General features: G+C 53.3%; 1 protein-coding gene across 4 annotated transcripts in view; it reads right to left on the bottom strand.

Annotated features, from left to right (window-relative positions):
- Positions 1–22,255, bottom strand: part of LOC133355812 (forkhead box protein F1-A-like) — a 98,734-nt gene that overhangs the window by 46,701 nt on the left and 29,778 nt on the right. For 3 of the 4 annotated variants that reach the window (XM_061573202.1, XM_061573204.1, XM_061573205.1), the window contains exon 1: positions 10,797–11,269. The exons of the other annotated variant lie outside the window; for it this stretch is intronic. The gene's annotated coding sequence lies outside the window, so the exon portion shown is untranslated. Of the gene's footprint in view, positions 1–10,796; positions 11,270–22,255 lie in introns of those variants that run through there. 4 annotated transcript variants of the gene reach the window in all.

The raw sequence follows: 22,255 nt of genomic DNA, 5'->3' as shown, positions 1-22,255 counted from the left end.
ACTGTCCCGCTCGTCTCTTTTGCACGGGGGATAGAGTGTTTCACCCTCGCATGCAAAATCATCATTAATTGGCCCAAAACATCTCAACATGTGGAGGACGACAGAGCTCGGCATATAGAAGGCAACCGAGTCCGCGTGCTCCACCTCTGCGTCGAATGGGCTTACGGACTGCGCGGCGATCGTGAGAGACGCGGTGTCGTAGCACAACAAACTACGTCGGCGTCCTTATTACGGGAGCTCCGCACAGCCGCGTGGACCGAAACGTCGGACGTCATGCCGAGATCGCGCGCCGATCTGAGCGAGCTACTGACACGGGTGCTCCTCATCGAGCCGAGAGGTGCTTTGTTCATTTTACTATCTAGCGGTGTCTTCAATGTGAAGCGCTCTGATTTAAAAGCGTCAACGAGAGTTATGGTTCATCCACTGCTGGATGAACCGTACCCCCCACCCTCCACCACCCCGCCCCTCCCGAGCCACCACGCCGACGCTACAATCCATGCCACTCCTGAACATTTCCTACGCAGCACTCGGTGGTAGGGGTCTCATTATCGTCTTTGCGGGGTCGATAAAAACTCAGTACCACTTTGTGCGGGAAAGTCAGCAGCGGTTGTCCGGTAGAGACTAACCTCCCTCCATCCCATCCTCCCGGTCATAGGAATGTGGAATTGGCTCTGCAGGCCTGTAAAGCGGGGAGTTATTGTCACGCACAAGATGCCCTCAACATAAAACCTCACGATGTCCGACTCGAGTTAGACAAAGACGGAGAGCAGCAACCCGGCAGCGCCATGCAGAACCTCTCGACAGGCAGGTTGGGTCACGTGCTGTTCGCGGGTCTGGGTCAGCACCTATGAAGGTGGGTCACGTGCTGTTCGCGAGCCGCAGGCAGCACCTATGAAGGGTCACGTGCTGTTCGCGGGTCTAGGGCAGCACCTATGAAGGTGGGTCACGTGCTGTTCGCGGGTCGCGGGCAGAACCTATGACGGTTGGTCACGTGCTGTTCGCGAGTCACGGGCAGCACCTATGTAGGTGGGTCACGTGCTGTTCGCGAGTCGCGGGCAGCACCTATGAAGGTGGGTCACGTGCTGTTCGCGAGTCTGGGTCAGCACCTATGACGGTTGGTCACGTGCTGTTCGCGAGTCTGGGGCAGCACCTATGAAGGTGGGTCACGTGCTGTTCGCGAGTCTGGGGCAGCACCTATGAAGGTAGGTCACGTGCTGTTCGCGGGTCTGGGGCAGCACCTATGAAGGTGGGTCACGTGCTGTTCGCGGGTCTGGGGCAGCACCTATGAAGGTGGGTCACGTGCTGTTCGCGGGTCTGGGGCAGCACCTATGAAGGTGGGTCACGTGCTGTTCGCGGGTCTGGGGCAGCACCTATGAAGGTGGGTCACGTGCTGTTCGCGAGCCGCGGGCAGCACCTATGAAGGTGGGTCACGTGCTGTTCGCGGGTCTGGGGCAGCACCTATGAAGGTGGGTCACGTGCTGTTCGCGAGTCTGGGGCAGCACCTATGAAGGTGGGTCACGTGCTGTTCGCGGGTCTGGGGCAGCACCTATGAAGGTGGGTCACGTGCTGTTCGCGAGTCTGGGTCAGCACCTATGAAGGTGGGTCACGTGCTGTTTCGCGGGTCTGGGTCAGCACCTATGAAGGTGGGTCACGTGCTGTTCGCGGGTCTGGGGCAGCACCTATGAAGGTGGGTCACGTGCTGTTCGCGAGCCGCGGTCAGCACCTATGAAGGTGGGTCACGTGCTGTTCGCGGGTCTGGGTCAGCACCTATGAAGGTGGGTCACGTGCTGTTCGCGAGTCTGGGTCAGCACCTATGAAGGTGGGTCACGTGCTGTTCGCGGGTCTGGGTCAGCACCTATGAAGGTGGGTCACGTGCTGTTCGCGAGTCTGGGGCAGCACCTATGAAGGTGGGTCACGTGCTGTTCGCGAGTCTGGGCAGCACCTATGAAGGTGGGTCACGTGCTGTTCGCGAGTCTGGGTCAGCACCTATGAAGGTGGGTCACGTGCTGTTCGCGGGTCTGGGGCAGCACCTATGACGGTTGGTCACGTGCTGTTCGTGGGTCGCGGGCAGCACCTATGAAGGTGGGTCACGTGCTGTTCGCGAGTCTGGGGCAGCACCTATGAAGGTGGGTCACGTGCTGTTCGCGAGTCTGGGTCAGCACCTATGAAGGTGGGTCACGTGCTGTTCGCGGGTCTGGGTCAGCACCTATGAAGGTGGGTCACGTGCTGTTCGCGAGTCTGGGTCAGCACCTATGAAGGTGGGTCACGTGCTGTTCGCGGGTCTGGGGCAGCACCTATGAAGTGGGTCACGTGCTCTTCGCGGGTCTGGGGCAGCACCTATGAAGGTGGGTCACGTGCTGTTCGCGAGCCGCGGGCAGCACCTATGAAGGTGGGTCACGTGCTGTTCGCGGGTCTGGGGCAGCACCTATGAAGGTGGGTCACGTGCTGTTCGCGGGTCTGGGGCAGCACCTATGAAGGTGGTCACGTGCTGTTCGCGGGTCTGGGCAGCACCTATGAAGGTTGGTCACGTGCTGTTCGCGGGTCTGGGGCAGCACCTATGAAGGTGGGTCACGTGCTGTTCGCGGGTCTGGGGCAGCACCTATGAAGGTGGGTCACGTGCTGTTCGTTTGGTCTCCATGGTCAGCACCTATGAAGGTGGGTCACGTGCTGTTCGCGGGTCGCGGGCAGCACCTATGAAGGTGGGTCACGTGCTTGTTCGCGGGTCTGGGGCAGCACCTATGAAGGTGGGTCACGTGCTGTTCGCGAGGTCTGGGGCAGCACCTATGAAGGTGGGTCACGTGCTGTTCGCGAGCTCGGGCAGCACCTATGAAGGTGGGTCACGTGCTGTTCGCGGGTCTGGGGCAGCACCTATGAAGGTGGGTCACGTGCTGTTCGCGAGTCTGGGTCAGCACCTATGAAGGTGGGTCACGTGCTTGTTCGCGAGTCCTGGGTCAGCACCTATTGAAGGTTGGTCACGTGCTGTTCGCGGGTCTGGGTCAGCACCTATGAAGGTGGGTCACGTGCTGTTCGCGGGTCGCGGGCAGCACCTATGAAGGTGGGTCACGTGCTGTTCGCGGGTCTGGGGCAACACCTATGACGGTTGGTCACGTGCTGTTCGTGGGTCGCGGGCAGCACCTATGAAGGTGGGTCACGTGCTGTTCGCGGGTCTGGGGCAGCACCTATGAAGGTGGGTCACGTGCTGTTCGCGGGTCTGGGGCAGCACCTATGACGGTTGGTCACGTGCTGTTCGCGGGTCTGGGTCAGCACCTATGAAGGTGGGTCACGTGCTGTTCGCGAGTCTGGGGCAGCACCTATGAAGGTGGGTCACGTGCTGTTCGCGAGTCTGGGGCAGCACCTATGAAGGTGGGTCACGTGCTGTTCGCGGGTCTGGGGCAGCACCTATGAAGGTGGGTCACGTGCTGTTCGCGGGTCTGGGGCAGCACCTATGAAGGTGGGTCACGTGCTGTTCGCGGGTCTGGGGCAGCACCTATGAAAGTGGGTCACGTGCTGTTCGCGGGTCTGGGGCAGCACCTATGAAGGTGGGTCACGTGCTGTTCGCGAGCCGCGGGCAGCACCTATGAAGGTGGGTCACGTGCTGTTCGCGGGTCTGGGGCAGCACCTATGAAGGTGGGTCACGTGCTGTTCGCGGGTCTGGGGCAGCACCTATGAAGGTGGGTCACGTGCTGTTCGCGAGTCTGGGGCAGCACCTATGTAGGTGGGTCACGTGCTGTTCGCGAGTCGCGGGCAGCACCTATGTAGGTGGGTCACGTGCTGTTCGCGGGTCTAGGTCAGCACCTATGAAGGTGGGTCACGTGCTGTTCGCGGGTCGCGGGCAGCACCTATGAAGGTGGGTCACGTGCTGTTCGCGAGTCTGGGGCAGCACCTATGTAGGTGGGTCACGTGCTGTTCGCGAGTCTGGGGCAGCACCTATGTAGGTGGGTCACGTGCTGTTCGCGAGTCTGGGTCAGCACCTATGAAGGTGGGTCACGTGCGTACGCGGGTCTGGGGCAGCACCTATGAAGGTGGGTCACGTGCGTACGCGCGTTGATCTTCTGTCGCACCGTACGTAGGCTGAGCGTGAGGTGTGGGGACACGACGGGAGTGGTGGGACAACACCACGCCCGGCCGCCTTTGTCTCCCCAAATGCTGATTATTTTTTTTGTTAAGGCTGTCAACTTGGGGGGGAGAAGGGGGGTAGGAGGACATGCAGGACCGGTATTCGAATGCTCGTCACCGCTGATGGTGGTGGTGGTAGTCGCGAGCGGGAATCGAACCCAGGTTGCCAGCACCACGCCCAAACCGCCTCTGTCTCCCCAGCGGCGATGTTTTTTTTGTTGCACACAGCACCAGATACTCATATGAGGCTGAGTCGACCTGCGGGAGGGTCCCGGACCGGTTCAGATAGTCGTCACCGCAGCGCAGCGCTAACCGCTGCGCCAGTGATTGAACGCGTTCGGTCACAGCGGACTCCTGGTTCAGTGAGCGCTGCACCTCGAGCGCCTCGTGCGAGTAGGCACGCATTCAGAGGCGTGTGTGTGTGTGCGTGTATGTGTGTGTGTGCGTATGTGTGTGCGTGTGTGTATGTGTGTATGTGTGTGTGCGTGTGTGCGTGTGTGTGTGCGTGTGTGCGTGTGTGTATGTGTGTGTGCGTGTGTGCGTGTGTGCGTGTGTGTGTGCGTGTGTGTGTGCGTATGTGTGTGTGAGTTTGTGTGTATGTGTGTGTGTACGTGTGTGAGTGTGTGTGCGTGTGTGTATGTGTGCGTGTATGTGTGCGTGTGTGCGCGTGTGCGTGTGTGTATGTGTGTGTGCGTGTGTGTGTGCGTGTGTGCGTGTGTGTATGTGTGTGTGCGTGTGTGTGTGTGTGCGTGTGTGCGTGTGTGTGTGCGTGTGTGTGTGTGCGCGTGTGTATGTGTGTGTGCGTGTGTGTGTATGTGTGCGTGTGTGTATGTGTGTGTGCGCGTGTGTGTATGTGTGTGTGCGTGTGTGTTCGTGTGTGTGTGCGTGTGTGCGTGTGTATGTGCGTGTGTGCGTGTGTGTGTATGTGTGCGTGTGCGTGTGTGCGTGTGTGTGTGCGTGTGTGTGTGTTTGTGTGTGTGTGTGCGTGTGTGTGTGTGTGCGTGTTTGTGGCCTTCATAGGTGCTGCTGCTGCTGGTCGCAGCACTTGCCCCACACAGTCTGTTAAGGCTACCAGGGGGATATTTATCTTTTGTGTGTGTGTGTGGCCTTCATAGGTGCTGCTGCTCGCTCACAGCACTTGCCCCACACAGTCTGTTAAGGCTACCAGGGGGATATTTATCTTTTGTGTGTGTGTGTGGCCTTCATAGGTGCTGCTGCTCGCTCACAGCACTTGCCCCACACAGTCTGTTAAGGCTACCAGGGGGATCTTTATCTTTTGTGTGTGTGTGGCCTTCATAGGTGCTGCTGCTACTCGCTCACAGGACTTGCCCCGCACAGTCTGCTGACGGCTGTAGGGTGGGAGGGGATCTTTATCTGTGTGCCGTGATGAATTGCGACGGGAGGCGATGGCTCACGGTCCGTGGAGAAGGCGGGTGGGGGGGCTGAGGCTTTCATCCAGCAGTGGATATAACTTGTGTGTGTGTATAACTCAAGATGCAAACGCGGTTTACGGAGCAAATCCCCCCAAACCCTCCTCCCCCCCAACGTCCAAAACGTGAAGCGGTCGGCAACAAGCAGCACGAGTGAAGGTGCAATAAAGACGTGACGTGAAGGCGTCGCGTGAATTGAGAGAGGGGTGATGTTGTAAGAGCTTTAGAGACGGTGATGATGGCGATGATGATGGTGGTGATGGTGGTGATGGTGGCGATGATGATGGCGATCATGATGATGATGGCGAGGATGATAGCGATGATGATGGTAAGGATGATGATGGTGATGATAATGGCGATGATGATGGTGGTGGTGATGGTGATGGCGATGAGAATGGCGATGATGATGATGATGATAATGGCGATGATGATGATGGTGATGGCGATGATGGTGATGATGATAATGATGTTGATGATGATGATAAATTAGGTGATGATGATGATGATGATAATAGTTACATTTTTCATGTTAACTTAGGTCATGATATATATAGATAATACGGATGTAATGATCATATAGCTAGAGCTGATGATGCTACAGTTGATACAGCTTATGATGATAGAGCTCATGATGATTCATGACAATTATGATAATTACCATGATAATTTCGATGAAGGTGATGATTTGATGAAGATGCTTTTAATGATGATGATGATGTAGGTGTGTGTGGATATAATGGGTCTGTTCGTTATGTCACAGTTGTGCAGGTTTTGTTGGTGTGCTGTTATCAAGACCACCCCACCACCCCTTCCGTCGGCCCCTCCAATTCTAAACGCATCCACGCGCCCGTTTAAACATTGCGAGAGAATTGGCAATTGATTGAATGTGTTACGAGTGTTTATATGACATTGCTAATCACCAACAAATACTCATACAGTAAAACCTTGGATTGCGAGTAACTTGATCTGCGAGTGTTTTGCAAGAGGAGCAAATATTTTAAATAAATATTAATTTGATCAACGAGCGAGGTCTTGCAATACGAGTAGTACGTGTATACGCTTTGTCTGCCGAGCGTCACGTGATCACAACTGATATTACGAGTGCTTTTATATACGAGTGCTTTGGATTACAAACACGTTAACTGAAAGTTCAGCTCACTGTCTTTCATTGTAAAAACGTGCAATTACTTGGAGCTGCTGACCGTTGACAAGCAATGATCTCCGTAATTAAAACGTTGATATCTGCCAAAAAAGGTCATTGCCTAAAACGTCGGTCTCACGCCCCACGCCGCGTCGATTATCCGTGTGGGTGGGGGCTGTTAACCATACTTCACCATTTCAGATATCTGGCCCTTCTAGACCATTTCTGGAGTAAGCCTAGGCTGGGCTATATTGCGTGGAAACGTATCAGCTCTCTCTAACCCTTCTCGAACATCAGTGGAGTAAGCATAGGCTGGGCTATATTGCGTACGCCAGATTGTCAGCTCCCTACCCCTTCGAGAACATCGCCGGAATTTGTACGAAGTCACTCCAAGTCACGGCCGTCTGGTCTCCGCCTCGCGAACCGTTAAGCTGTCGGCGAGGAGCGGTGGCGCAGCGGTTAGCGCAGCCGCGCTACGAACACCGGCGATGTGCCGGTTTTGGTGCTTGCGAAACGGCCCGCTCGCAATCTGCACAACTCGATGTAAATATGCGTGTACAATTAATTCCTTCTTGGCGTATTAATGATGATGGTCTGTTCATGGCACCGACGTTTGAGACGTGACTTAATTGGCGTGCGATTTATTAGAATGTATTTTTGTCACGGATATGAGTTCACTCGAATGTATTGTTTTATCAACGATGATATGAAACTAGGAATGTGACATCGGAGCCGAAAAACTATTTAACTGCAAATATATATCAATATTAAAGATAGGCGGCGTTTCGGGCAAATCGCCCTTCTTCTTAGCACGTAGATCTATGAAAGGGACATTGGCTGAAACGTCGTTTAATTCAACATACAGATGTATAGTGTTACTATTTAATTGGGGGCAGTGTGAACTGACGGATGTTTAAAGTCACGCTAATTGTGCTTTGTGCACCACTGCATCAGTATATATATATAACAAACCCCAGTTTCACATTATGTACATATGTGTATGTTTCACGTAAAAATATAGAATAAAGAAAACTAAACAGTCGGAGTTAATTGGCACGATATTAACGCGTAACTGATTACACACAATTTAACATTGCATTGACTATGCGTGCCTCCACACGCGTAAATGGATTGCACAATACTAACCCAAGACAAAGCTCCCCCGTGTAGCCTGCGACGGACTATTGGGGCAAGTGCCGTTAGCGAGTAGCACCTACGAAGTCGGACGCGGCACGCGTGGTTTGCCCAGAACCGGCCGCCTTTGTCTTTCCAGTGGTGACGTCGTAACGCGCAAGTGCGCTAACCGCTGCGCCACCGCTCCTGATGCGTGGAGGACAGACGAATTGGAGGCTCGTGGCTTTTGACTCTCGCCGCAGACTCTCGAAAGCCGTTCTAGACGCATGGGGGCTTGGCGACTTGAACATTTCGCACGAACGGAGCCGAGCCTCTGCCGTGCGACACCAATAGACGCGTCGGTAAATCGGTGAAGGAAAATACAATGGGGGGAAATGATCCCCAAATTAAAGTTTTTTTTTTTAAATTATATCCGATGCATCTTTGGTTCCACGCTCGCAGGCTCAGAGCAGAGGTCGCAAACGGGTTTTGATTCCTTACCCGTACCCGGTCGCACCAGGGTCGCAAATGGGTACCCGTACCCGTACCCGGCCGGGTACGGGTACCCGTTCCCTACCCGTACCCGTACCCTACCCGAAATGAGTGACAAACGGCTACTCAACAAGTGACTCACGGTCTACCCGTACCCGTACCCGGCCGCACCAGGGTCGCAAACGGCTACCCGTACCCGTACCCGGACGGATACGGGTAGCCGGGTATCGGGTAGGGTACGGGTATCGGGTACCCGGTTGCGACCTCTGGCTCAGAGTCGGTGAGTCGGTCGCGAGTTTTGAATGGCGTTCAACACGAGACCCCCCCCCCCCCCCCCCGTTTTAATTAGTGAGCCGAGTAATTGACCCCAACCCCCTATCACGGAGGGGAGGAGACGGAGTGAGTCACTGAAGCCGTTCGAAAGGCCGCGACTGTGCCGAGCGACGTTGACCGTCACACGCAGGGGAACAGGCCACGGCGGTGTTCTGCTGCAACGACGAGCAACATCGGCACGCGACAGATGTGCAAGAAGGTCCTTCTTCGAAAGCTCGTGAATAAGGGCCGTTGTCCGAAACGTCTTCGTCCAAAACGTGCTCTGAATCCGGGCCCCTTTTGTGCGACAGGTGGTGATTTAATTTAGTTATTTTTATTTCATATTTATTTTTTATTTTTATTTTTTATTTTCACCTACGTGACTTTACCGAAAGAACCAAAGAGTATAGGCACATGAAGTAAGCGGATGTATGTGTATATATATGTATAATATACACTTGGAATTACATTGTACCGGGCGCGTGTTTTCGCAATTGAACGAATGTGGATCGGTCCTGGGCCTCTCCAAGCCTCAAACGAGTACCTGGTGCGGTGTGTAAAACATCGCCACTGGGGGAGACAAAGGCGGCCGGGCGTGGTGCTGGCAACCCACCCCCTCATGGTGCCGTGCCGGCCTTCGTAGGTGCTACTCGCTAATAGCACTTGCCCCAACAGTCTATACGGGGGGGGTCTTTGTATATTGCGTATATGTGTACGCTTAAATAATTCATAGGTGCTCGCTAACAGCACTTGCCCTAACAACATGAGCAAGGCTATACGGGGGGGGGGGGGTCTGGGTCTTTGTTACATGTACGTATCTCGAACTTCTTTCGCACCGTACGTAACCACCCGTGCTAATCGGAGGTGCTCGCTGACAGCACTTGCGCCCAACAGCCTCTGCAGGCGAGAAGTTGTCGTAGCTAACACGTGTCAACGTGTTTATAGTGCGTGTCTGTCTGTAATATGTGTACAGGTATGTAATGTAATGTGTGTGTGTGTTAATTGTCAGGGTGTGGGTGGTAGGAGCGGTGGCGCAGTGGTTAGCGCACCACGCTCACGAACTCGAACCCCGCCCCCCCCCCGGTTGCGGGCTAATATCGGCGACGTTGTCGATTATCGATCCGAAGTTATCGAACCCCCTCCTGCCTCCGACGTACTCTCCTCTCCGCTCCTTCAAGCAACCATCCGAGCCCGTACGAGTTGAACTCAAACATCGTGGTGAAGTATGGTCAAACGCCCCCCCCCCCCCCCACACACGAAAACCCGCATCCCCGTGACCGACAGCGGCTCGTTTGTCTGTGTGTGGTGTGTATGTGTGGTGTGTGTTGTGTTGTGTGCGGTGTGTGTTGTGTGTCTGTGTTGTGTGTCTGTGTTGTGTTGTGTGTCTCTGTTGTGTGTGGTGTGTGTCTATGTTGTGTGTGGTGTGTGTATGTTGTGTGCGTGTGGTGTGTGTTGTGCGTGGTGTGGTAAGTGTGGTGTGTGTGTTGTGTGCGTGTGGGGTGTGTTCTGTGTGTGGTGTATGTGATGTGCGTGGTGTGTGTGTGTGTTGTCTGTCTTGTGTGTGGTGTGTGGTGTGTATGCTGTGTGTGTGGTGTTTGTCTGTGTGTGGTGTGTGATGTGTGTGTGTTGTGTGTGTTGTGTGTCTGTCTTGTGTGTGGTGTGTGTGGTGTGTGTGTGTGTATGTTGTTTGTGGTGTGTGTCTGTGTTGTGCGTTGTGTGTGTCTGTGTTGTGCGTGGTGTGTGTCTGTGTGATGTGTGTTGTGTGTGGTGTGTATGGTGTGTGGGTGTGTTGGGGTGTGTAGGGTGTGTGTTGTGTGTGTTGTGTGGTGGTTTGTTGTGTGTTGGTGGTGTGTATGGTGTTTGGTGTGTGTCTGTGTGTGGTGTGATGGTGTGTGTGTTGTCTGGGTGTGTGTATGGTGTGGTTGTGTGTTGTTGTGTGTGTGTTGTGTGGTGTGTGTGGTGTGTGTATGGTGTGTGTGTGTGTGTGTGTGTGTGGGGTTTGTGTGTGTGTGTGTGGTGTTGGTGGTGTGTTGGTCTGGTGTGTGTGTGTGTGGTTTGTGTGGTGTGTGTGTGTGTGTGTGTGTGTGTGTGTGTGGTGTTGGTGTGTGTGTCTGTGTCACGTAGTAATGCAGAGCCACCGTCACGCATTACATCCGGACCCGAGACGTCGACCAGCGCAGACGCGGACTCACCCGAGGCAGGCAACTCGCGGTTTGTGCTACAGAGCCGACGACGACGACGATGATGATGTTGCTGATGTTGTTGCTGATGTTGTTGTTGATGATGATGATGGTGTTCTTGTCGATGTTGCTGTTGTTGCTGTTGTTGTTGTTGATGATGACGACAGCCGTTATAACTCCTCCTTAACTTTCCACCGCACGTCTACCCATGTCCCTTCCTCCCACTCCTCCTCTTCAGCCTCCTCCTCCTGCTGTCGAGTCAACCTCCTCTCCCGGGGAGAAGGGCGAGAGGGAGGGAGGATCTGCAGAAGAGCGAGCGAGCGAGCGAGAGCGATCGAGCGAGAGACACAGAGAGACACAGAGAGGGAGATCAGAACTGGAGTCGAACTCGAACCGCTCGACAACCCCGAAGCGACTCGCTCCGGTCGCACAAATCGCCGCTGCAGCTCCTCTCCGTGGCTGCTGCCTGCGACGCCTGTGCGCGAACAGGGGGCAGGGGGAGAGGATGTGAGCGGCGGAGGGGAGGGGAGGGAGACGTGGGGAGGAGGAGGAGGGGTTAGGAGTGTGGAGAGAGATCATGGGTGGTCACGGGGTTGAGATGGGTGGCGGTGACGGCGCGCTAAATGGATGATGGGTGGCTGGGAGGGTGCGCTGGAGAGGTGAAAGAGGTAGATTTGGGTTGCGGCGGGGGGTTGGTGGAGGGGGGATTGATGGTCGAAGCGGATTTGTTTTTGGTGGATTGGGTGGGTTGGGTGCGTGGGTTGACGGTCGGGTGGATGGCTGGGTAGGTGGGTGGGTAGCTGAGCGGTTGTTTGAGTGGATAGGTGGACGAGTGGTGGGTTGGGTGGATGGGTAGTTGGGTGGTTGGGTGCGTGGCTTGATGGTTTGCTGAACATGTTGCTGGGTGGGTGGATAGATAGCTGTTCGCGTGGTTGAGTGGATAGGTGAACGAGTGGTGGGTTGGTTGGATGGGTAGTTGGGTGGGTGGATGGGTAGTTGGGTGGTTGGGTGCGTGGCTTGATGGTTTGCTGAATATGTTGCTGGGTGGGTGGATAGATAGCTGGTTGCGTGGTTGAGTGAATAGGTGGACGAGTGGTGAGTTTGGTGGATAGGTAGTTGGGTGGGTGGGTCAGTTGATAGATAGCCGATCGCGTGGTTGAGTGGATAGGTGATCGAGTGGTGGGTTGGGTGGATAGGTAGTTGGGTGGGTGGGTGAGTTGATAGATAGCCGATCGCGTGGTTGAGTGGATAGGTGGGTAGGGGTCTGGGTGGGTGAGCGGTTGAGTGACTCGAGTCGCCTTCACTACCGATTTGACCTCGAGTGACATCAACCATCAACTCGCATCGACCGGGGGGGGGACAATACCGCGACCGACCGTGATCCACCTCGGGTCGACTCGTGAGCTGTTTGTTTGTATTTGCTATCAAACCACGCACTTTGTAAGACTATAGTCACACGCAGACGATCATCACAACAACAACAACTAAAATACTGAACGGCAACTTATGACCTGGTCCCGGCCGAGTGGCTCAGCTGTCGGGCGAGTGGCTTGCAACGTAAAAGTTGTGAAGTCAAATTTTGTTTGGGTTGCATGGGGGTTTGACTCGGCCCATCATCATCATCATCCCTCCGGGGTCGATAAAATATCCATCATCCGTACTTTTGTTTTGTTTTTGGTGGGTGTAGTTGAGGGAGCGTACGTGACTCGGCACATCATCATCATCATTACTGTGCGGTCGATAAAGTGAGTATCCAAATTGTGTGTAAGTCAACAGTACTATGGAGATACCCCCCCCCCTCCACCACCCCCTCCCAGCCATAATAATGTGGAATTTCCACCACAAGCTCGACAGGGCTGTTCACGGGAGAATGCTCAACAATCATTGCCTCGAAGCTCATTCAAGCCAGATCATCGTTGAGACGATTTCACGAATAACACCGTCGTTTTCTATGTTTTGTTTACCTTGAACCGCTAACGCAATCGATAATCCCCATCCAGGACGGACAGGGATCGTTCGCCTGTTGTGTGTGCGTGCGTACGCTTAAGTTGCGGGGAGCGGTGGCGCAGCGGTTAGCGCCACCGCGATCCAAATCCGTCGACCCGAGTTCGATTCCCGCTCACGGCCACCAACATCGGCGGTGACGATCGTCTTTGACCGCTGCTGGGCCTCCCCCTAGGTCGACTCAGCCTCAGATAAGCACCAGGTGCGGTGCGTGAAAACATCGCCGGTCAGGGGAGACAAAGGCGGCCGGGCGTGGTGACGTCCACCCACTTCCCCTCGTGTGCCGCGCCGTCCTTCATAGGCGGCGGCGCTGCTGCTGCTACTCACTAACAGCACTTGCCCCAACAGTCTGTTAAGGATATACGGGAGATCTTTGTCTATGCATGTTTACGTTATTGTGGAGCGGTGGGGCAGTGGTTGGCATCGCTCACCGAAGCCACAGCGCCGCCTGAGTATTGATTGACGACCCACGGCCAACATCGAGTGTCAAGAGTCATCGCTGGACCCGCCTGGACCCTCCGCTGGGTGGACTCGGCCTTAAACGAGAGCCTGGGGCGCTGCGCGAAAACGTCGGCGTTGGAGATACAAAGACGGCGAGCCGGTCACGTGCGCCGCGCCGGCTTTCGCAAAGGGTTCGGCCACAGCACTTTTGTCGCAAAAGGCTACGACGGGGATTTGTTTTCACCTTTGTATTATGTACTGGATATATGTTTATTTTAGTAAGTGTGCGTGTGTGTTGCGTGTGTGCGGGGAGCGGTAGTGGAGAGGTTTGCGCGCTGCGCTACGAGCCCGGCGACCCGGGTTCGATTCCCGCTCACGGCCAACACCGGTGACGATTATTTTAACCGGTCCTGGGCCTTCCCTAGGTCGACTCAGCCTCAACATGAGTAGCTGGTGCGGTGTGTAAATATCGCCACCGGGGAGACAAAGGCTGTCGGGCGTGGTGTTGGCCACCCACCCCCCTCGACTGCCGTGCCGGCCTTCGTAGATGCTCGCTAACAGCACTTGCCCCAACAGTCTGTTAAGGCTATACGGGGGATCTTTGTCTTTGTGAGCGGTGGGCGCAGTGGTTAGCGTCCCTTTTCGCGACGAGTTCGATTCCCGCTCGCGGCCACCAACACCAGCGGTGATTATCTGAACCAGTTCTGGGGCCTCCCCTAGGTTGACTCGGCATTAAATAAGTACCTAATTGCGTTTTTTTTGTTTTTAAATGTCAGCATTTGGGGAGATAAAGACGGCCGGGCATTGTGTCTCGGTAAATACAAACCCACCGTCTATGATAGGTGCTCGCGATGAGCACTTGACCCAACAGTCTGTTAGAGGCCACACGGGAGATCTTTGTCTTTGTAGCGTGTGTGTGTGTGTATGAATGCTCGTGTCGGTGCTGTATAGATATCGTATACACATTCGATACGTGCATACGATATGTATATATGTACACGCTTATACAAAAAGACAAAGATCCCCCATATAGCCGTTAACAGACTGTTGGGGCAAGTGCTGTTAGCGAGCAGCACCTATGCAGGCCGGAACTGCACACGAGGGGGTGGGTGGCCAGCACCACAACCCGACCGCCTTTGTCTCCCTCGTGGCGATGTTTACACACCGCGCCAGGTATTCACACACACACACACAGACACGAACACACATACATTCACTCAAGAGTGTGAATGTGCCAATCATCACATGGCAGGACTCTTCCCGTAGACTTGCCTCGAGACTCCCATTGTCACTTTCGTCGTCATTGTGTTCACGCATCATCATCACTCATCACGTCGTTCAATCATCCTGATCATCAGTCATCACCTACTCCCATCATCATCATAATTGATCAAGTACTCCCATTAACATCATCATCGTTATCATCATCACTCATCACGTACTTCCACCATCATCATCATTATCATCACTCATCACGTTCTCCAATCATCATCATAATTTATAAAGTACTCCCATTAACATCATCATCGTTATCATCATCATTCATCACGTACTCTAATCATCATCATCATCACTCATCACGTATTCCCATCATCATCATCATAATTGATCAAGTACTCCCATTAACATCATCATCATCATGATCATCATAAATCATCATGTACTCCAATCATCATCATAACTCATCACGTACTTCCATAATCATTATCATCACTCACCACGTACTATCATCATCATCATCACTCACCACGTACTCCCATCATCATAACTCATCACGTACTATCATCATCACGTACTCCCATCAACATCTCATCATCATCATCCAACACGTACTCCCATCAACATCATCACTCACCACGTACTCCCATCATTATCATCACTCATCACGTACTCCCATCAACATCATCACTCATCACGTACTATCATCATCATCATCACGTTCTCCCATCAACATCTCATCATCATCATCATCACGCTTCTGCTGTATACTAAGCTACTCATTCACGAGCTCAGCGTCTTGGTCGAGTGGCTACGCCCGGGGTCGCCACCCCCTGTGGCTGCCGAGTCTGCACCCACGCGGCTGCCGAGGTGACTCGCTCTGCGTGGCCGGTGTCTGTTCAGAGACCACCACAGTCGCAGTGCGTCGCGATTCCTGAAACATCGACACATATTTCAATGCGCTGTAGAAACTCAGATACGATCAAGAGACTCGGACGAGCCTTTCTTAGATGCGTGCGCAACAACGGTGACCATCATGTCAACAACGGTGACCATCATGTCAACAATTGAATGTCCGGTGACTCCGAGTCTCATTTGAGGCTGAGTCGACCTCGGCCCAGATTCCACTCCCTGCCCTCCCCCTCCTGCCGCCGCTCACGACGAACAGAATTTGTCCACGACTTCCCCACCCACCCCCACCCCCCCCCCTAGGTTGCCTCGGCCTTAAATGAGTACCCTGGTGCAGCGCTTTAACATCATCAGCGCCGGCGGGAGGACACCTCGGGAAGGTGCCGGGAATTTTCACTTTCGCGGCAACGGAATTACAGCCGCGGGTCGCGTCGCGTCTTCCGATCTGCAACGCAGGGAGCGGTGGCGCTGCGGTGAGCGCCGTGAATCACCCCCAGCGGACACCAGCTGAGGTTCCAATTCCCCGGGGCCACGGCTTAACGTGAGTGGCGAGTTGTTATCAGGATGTGTGTGTGTGGTTTTTAAACAAAAAAATCGACTTCGCCTAACGGTTGTAGCTTGCGTGCGTGCGGTGTTGCTATTAACATCAGCGCCGTGGGGAGACAAAGGCGGTCGGGGCGTGGTGATGACCACACTAACCTCACTCATAGGTGTGCGCCGTGGCTGCCTTAATAGGTGCTCGCTGACAGCACCGTTCTTCCCATAACAAGCCTGTCCAAGGCTACCCGGGGGATCTTCGTATTTTGTATGCAGCGTATGTATGTATGTATATTAGTATATGTGTAGAATATATGCGTGTGGATTTGCACGTACGTTCACGTGTCATGTGAAATCAAATGTACGCAGAATTGTAGTCTGTATTTCCACTTAATCAATTTTAAAAAATATATATATATCATTGTTTATCCATCAGTCAAATCGGCTTCCCGTAGCAGCATTTATATCAGCGGGATTTATTTAAATAACCAAAACTCCAGACTGGCTTTGACCTACTGGATTCTCATCGGCAGAGCGTGTGTAGGCTAAAAACATTGTAATGTTAACGCAGACATACATTACACACGTTTGTTTAATACACATTAATTCAAATAAACTATTTTTTTTAATCAGAAGACTCCTTCCAAGGCGTCTGTCTGGGCATTAAGGAAGAGTAGGCCAAGCACCTTCTGGAGTGGAGGCCCTACCGCCAGCAATGTCACGTGCAAGAAATAGTTTAAGTAAAATCTAGACGCAACCTTCCTTTGCTTAATGTCTTACGAATATATATCACGCCGTCACGCCGTTAAATAAATGATTACTGTTGTAATCTCAATTTAAATGATCGCTTTAAACATAATTGATTAGGAAGAAAACAATTAAATTGTTAAGTCTGCACGGCGGCTTATTTGCAGATGTCTCATGAATAAGGACCACCGCTCGGAACGTCTAAATCATCTTCTCCTTGTGTGTTCCAGGGTCAGTACTCACACCGGAGTCCACATAGGTGGCCGGCTCGACTCCTCGGATCGATCTCCCGTCGCGGCATCTGAGACAACTCTGCACGGTTCTCGAATCGCTCCTCCTCTCTCCGACCTTCGCGTCTCTCCATCCAGCAGCGGTGTCAACAAAAACCAACTGAATCCACCTACAGAGAGGTCTATGATATGATCGGACAGGTCGCGTGTGTAGGTGGTAGTGGTGGGGTAGAATGTGGGGCACTCCCACGGCTTCCAAAGATGCCTGAGCCAGGGTGGAAGAGTAGGCCAAGACAGCGTCTTCGGCGTCAACATCTCGCCACGGTGGCTAGGAGATGTCCACTCGCTCGCCTGACATGCGAGGAGTGCGTGGGTTCGACCCGACCCTGACGGTGCCTGCTGCATATTTGGAATTTGCGTGTCTCTCTCTCATCATCATCATGGTGGCTAGGAGATGTTAACTACCTCGCCTGGTGTACAGGAGGTCGTGGGTTCGATCCAAACCCTGACGCCTGCTGCATATTTGGAATTTGCGTGTCTCTCTCTCATCATCACCACGGTGGCTAGGAGATGTTAACTACCTCGCCTGGTGTACAGGAGGTCGTGGGTTCGATCCCGACCCTGACGGTGCCTGCTTGCATATTTGGAGTTTGCGTGTCTCTCTCTCTCATCATCATCACGGTGGCTAGGAGATGTTAACTACCTCGCCTGGTGTACAGGAGGTCGTGGGTTCGATCCCGACCCTGACGGTGCCTGCTTGCATATTTGGAGTTTGCGTGTCTCTCTCTTTCTCTCTCCTCGTGGTCGCGTAGATTTTTCTCCGGGTCCTCCGGTTGGTAACCTCCACATTTGGACTCGACATCACCACGCGTTTAGAACATTTGGCTGCTATACAATTTCCACGTGTCGATAAGCCACTGCGTTGAGCTATCACTCGTGGCCGGGTCTTCATCTGCATCTCACCGGAATGAATGTGCTCGGACTTTTGCGTTAATGTGCACACGTGTGCGCGCGTGTGTGTACTGATGCGTGTCTATGTGTATGTATGCCCGCGCGCGCGTGTGTGTGTGTGGAGCGGTAGCGTAGCGGTTAGCGCGCTGCGCTACGAACCCGGCGACCAGAATTCGATTCCCCGCTCACGGCCACCACCAGCGCAGATTATCTGAGCCGGTCCCTGGGCTTTCCCCCGAGGTCGAATCAGCCTCGGTGCGATGTGCGAACATCAGCACTGGGGAGACAAAGGCGGCCGGGCGTGGTGCTGGCCACCCACCCACCCCCTCGTATGCCTTCATAGCTGCTACTCGCTCAGAGCTCTTGCCCCGACAGAAGGTCTGGCTACACGAGGGGGGGTCTTTGTCTTTGTATATATCTCGGGGTTCTCTGTACGCACGCGTATATTTGTGCGCGCAGTGCATACATATATGTTTATATGAACACTCGTGTGTTTGTGTTGGTAACAAAAAAAGATAGCGTCACACCCTCGCTGTGCGTGCTTGTCCGGGCGTGAGATCACGTGTGGTCAGCACACCTGAGTTCAATTCCCGGACGATGCCGAACTAATACCAGCGGGACACGAGCGATTACGCAACCGGCCATCGATCCCCCCCACTCCGCTGTTTCTCCTCGGCCTTAAGAGGGTATCTTGCCTGGCGCGGTGCCTGAAAAGCAATCGGCACCGTGGAGAGACAAAGGCGGCCGGTTCGCACGTTACATGCACCGATGATCATCGGACGTATTGGGAGCGATTAGGGTAGTTCTGGCCTCGAGACAATCGGCGCTAGGAAGTATATTCGTTTGCGCGGACGGTGGATTTGCGTTTGCGAGTCTACAGTGTGAATCTACAAACTCAAATGAGTAACCCGGTGTCTGTGTGTTGTGTCGACATCGAAGGGGTCGGGCCGGGCGTGGTGGTGCTGGCCACCCCAGCCTCTCGTGTCGCCGTGCCGGTAGCCTTCACAGGTGCTGCTCGCTAACAGCACTTGCCCCGACAGGTCCGTCGAAGGCTACACGGGGGATCTTTGTCTTTGTATGCTGTTGCCACTTGTGTCGATGTTGATGCGTTATCATTGAGACCCCGAACGTACGTAACAACGCATCGTATATTCTAGGAACATAATACATATTGTCATTGTATGACAATTGGAATAGATAACATGCTCATCCCGTGTGTTCATCATCAGCCAGGTTCAATCCACTGCTGGGTGAGGGCCCTCCATTCGCTCCTTCCCGATCCGCCGCCTTCAAACTTTGACGATCCTCTACGATTAATCTCCTCCCCCACCTCCTCCATCTCCACCTCCTCTTCCATCTCCACCACCTCCTCCTCCATCTTATCCTCCACCTCCTCCACCTCCTCCACCATCGGTGGACGTCACCTTCGCTGAGATTCCATCATCCATTTCGGCTGCCGCTCCGTAACTATCCTTGACCACCGTCCGTCACCCCTTCTAGCCGTGGATCTACAACCCCAACTCATCCTCTTCAAACCACGGTGGCTAGGAGATGTTAACTACCTCGCCTGGTATGCAGGTGGTCGTGGGTTGAATCCCGACTTTGACGCCTGCTGCTGTATATTTGGAGTTTGCGTGTCTTTCTCTCTCTCTCATCATCATCACGGTGGCTAGGAGATGTTAACTACCTCGTCTGGTATACAGCAGGTCGTGGGTTCGATTCTGACTTCAACGCCTGCTGCTGTATATTTGGAGTTTGCGTGTCTCTCTCTTTCTCTCATCATCACGGTGGCTAGGAGATGTTAACTACCTCGCCTGTTATGCAGGAGGTCATGGGTTCGATTCTGACTTTGACGCCTGCTGCTGTATATTTGGAGTTTGCGTGTCTCTCTCTCTCATCATCACGGTGGCTAGGAGATGTTAACTACCTCGCCTGGTATGCAGGAGGTCGTGGGTTCGATTCTGACCATGACGCCTGCTGCAGTATACTCTTTGGTTCTTTCGGTAAAGTCACGTCGGTATAATCAGCAATTGTTTCTCGCTGTGGTTGTCCCACCTGATGACGGACGCTTGTGTTGCACCCGAAACGTCGTGATTTAATTTATTTTATTTTATACCTACGTGACTTTACCGAAATAACCAAAGGGTATGGATCCCTGCAGTTACAAAAACTTCAAATCTATATAATATTTTATTTCATTTTATTTTTCTACCTACGTGACTTTACCGAAATAACCAAAGAGTATGGATCCCTACAGTCATGACAGCTTCAAATCTAAATTGCTGCTGTATATTTGGAGTTTGCGGTGTGTCTGTGTGTGTTTCTCTCTCTCCCCGTGGTCGCGTGGATTTTTCTCCGGGTCCTCCCGTTTTTTTGTCCCCTTCCGCATCTAGAACCACGCGTTCAGAGTATTTGGCGACAATTTATGTCGACGTGGTGACGGTGATGACGGCGATAAGCCCACTTCCTTGAGCTATAAGTTGCGATGACAAGAAAAGCCACGTGGCTGAGTGGGCTTTACCTGCGCGTGCTCTCTGATCCACGCATTCCTCATCTTCCCTGTGTGCGCGTGATGGTTCCCAATTGCGCAGCTTATTCAGACACACGAACGGAACAACCAGCAAACGAAACGAAACCTTTTATTTCACCAGCTGAGACCCACCGAGCTGCCTAACTTTTTTTTCAGAAGCGACCTGGTCATCGCAACTTATAGCTCAACGAAGTGGGTTGATCGTCATCGTCATCATCGTCATCGTCGTGTGTAAATTGAGAAGCAGACAAACCCTATAAACGCGTGGTGATGTCGATTCTAAATGTGGAGGAGGGAAAAACCGGAGGAACCCGGAGGAAAATCCACGCGAGAGAGACACGCAGACTGCAAATATACAGCAGCAGGCGTCAGGGTCGGGATTGAACCCACGAACTTCTGTACACCAGGCGAGGTAGTTAACATCTCACCACAGGGAGAGAGAGAGCCAGACACGCAAACTCCGATTATATTATACGGCAGGCATCAGGTTTTGGATCGAACCCACGACCTCCTGCACACCAGGCGAGGTAGTTAACATCTCGCCAAACATCTCCACGACTCCGAACAGCAGCAAGATCATTGGGGATACAAAGGCGGCCGGGGATTGACTACGGCCTCAACGCCTCAACCACGTGCGCAGTAGCAGCCCTTCAAAAAAATCAATAGGTGCTCGCAAACACACACACAAACAAAGATCCCCCGTATAGCCTTACCGGACTGTTGGGGCAAGTGCTGTTAGCGAGCACCTAAGAAAGCCGATGCTGTGTGCAAACATCGCCACTGGGGGAGACAAAGGCGGTCGCGCGTGGTGCTGGCCACCCACCCCCCTCGTGTGCCGTTCCGGCCTTCATAGGTGCTCGCTAACAGCACTTGCCCCAACAACGTGCGTAGGCTACCTGGGAGGTCTTTGGTGTGCGTGTTTGCGTGTATGCGTGTGTACGTACGCACGTGGATGAATTGGGAGCTGTGCTTGTGTATGCATGTGTGCGTGGTGTATTTATGTGTGCGTGCTCTATTTACGTACTCGCTGCTGCTGTGTGTGTGTGTATATGTGTGTGTGTGTGCTGCATGTACATTGTGTGTACAGGATGTGCGTGTGTGAATGTTTCCGTATGTATGCACTATGTGTGTGTGTGTGTGTATATATGTATTATTTAACGTTACACGAGGTTGTTTCACCATACTTCACCATTCTGGTCAGTGCCGGTTTGTGTTGAGACTATCATTCCCTGCCAATGATGTGAGCCGTGGCGTCGAACACGAAATCATCATGGGTCATCGCGCATTGCGCTATGCGCACTACGCCACCGCTCCACAGAGTTGCTATTTGGTATTCGTGTGTGTGTGTGTCTACTGCATATATATGTGTGTGGGGGGGGGGGAGCGGTGGTGCAGTGGTTAGCGCGCTGCGTTACGAACCCGGTGTGCCGCGGTCGATTTTCTCTCACCGCCGACACAAGTGACGATTATCTGAACCGCTACTGGGCCTCCCCTAGGTCGACTCAGCCTCAAATGAGTATTTGGCGTGCAAGTGTGTAAACATCGCCACTGGGGAGACAAAGGCGGTCGGGCGTTGTGCTGGACCCGCCCGTGCGCCGTTCCGATCTTCGTAGGTGCTACTCGCGCACAGCACTTGCCCCACAAGTCCGTGAAGGCTATACGGGTGATCTTTGCTCTTGCGTGTTAGTGACACACACCTCAACACATTGGTCAACAGCACCGTGGCCCTGAAAGGAAAACATATATACGGCATAATAGGCGACGTTTCAGGCAATGAACCATTTCTCCGCGTTTACGTTTATCTTTTGGAACATAAACAGTGACCCCCACGAAGAAAGAAAGAAAAAAAATATCCAGCCCGCATGCACTCATGACACAGACCACACACGCACACGAGAGAGGGA

The sequence above is a fragment of the Lethenteron reissneri genome, chromosome 52 (assembly GCF_015708825.2).
Source record: "Lethenteron reissneri isolate LAM-NWPU_2019-01 chromosome 52, ASM1570882v1, whole genome shotgun sequence".
NCBI lineage: Eukaryota > Metazoa > Chordata > Hyperoartia > Petromyzontiformes > Petromyzontidae > Lethenteron > Lethenteron reissneri.
This window is presented reverse-complemented; position numbering and strand designations above follow the sequence as displayed.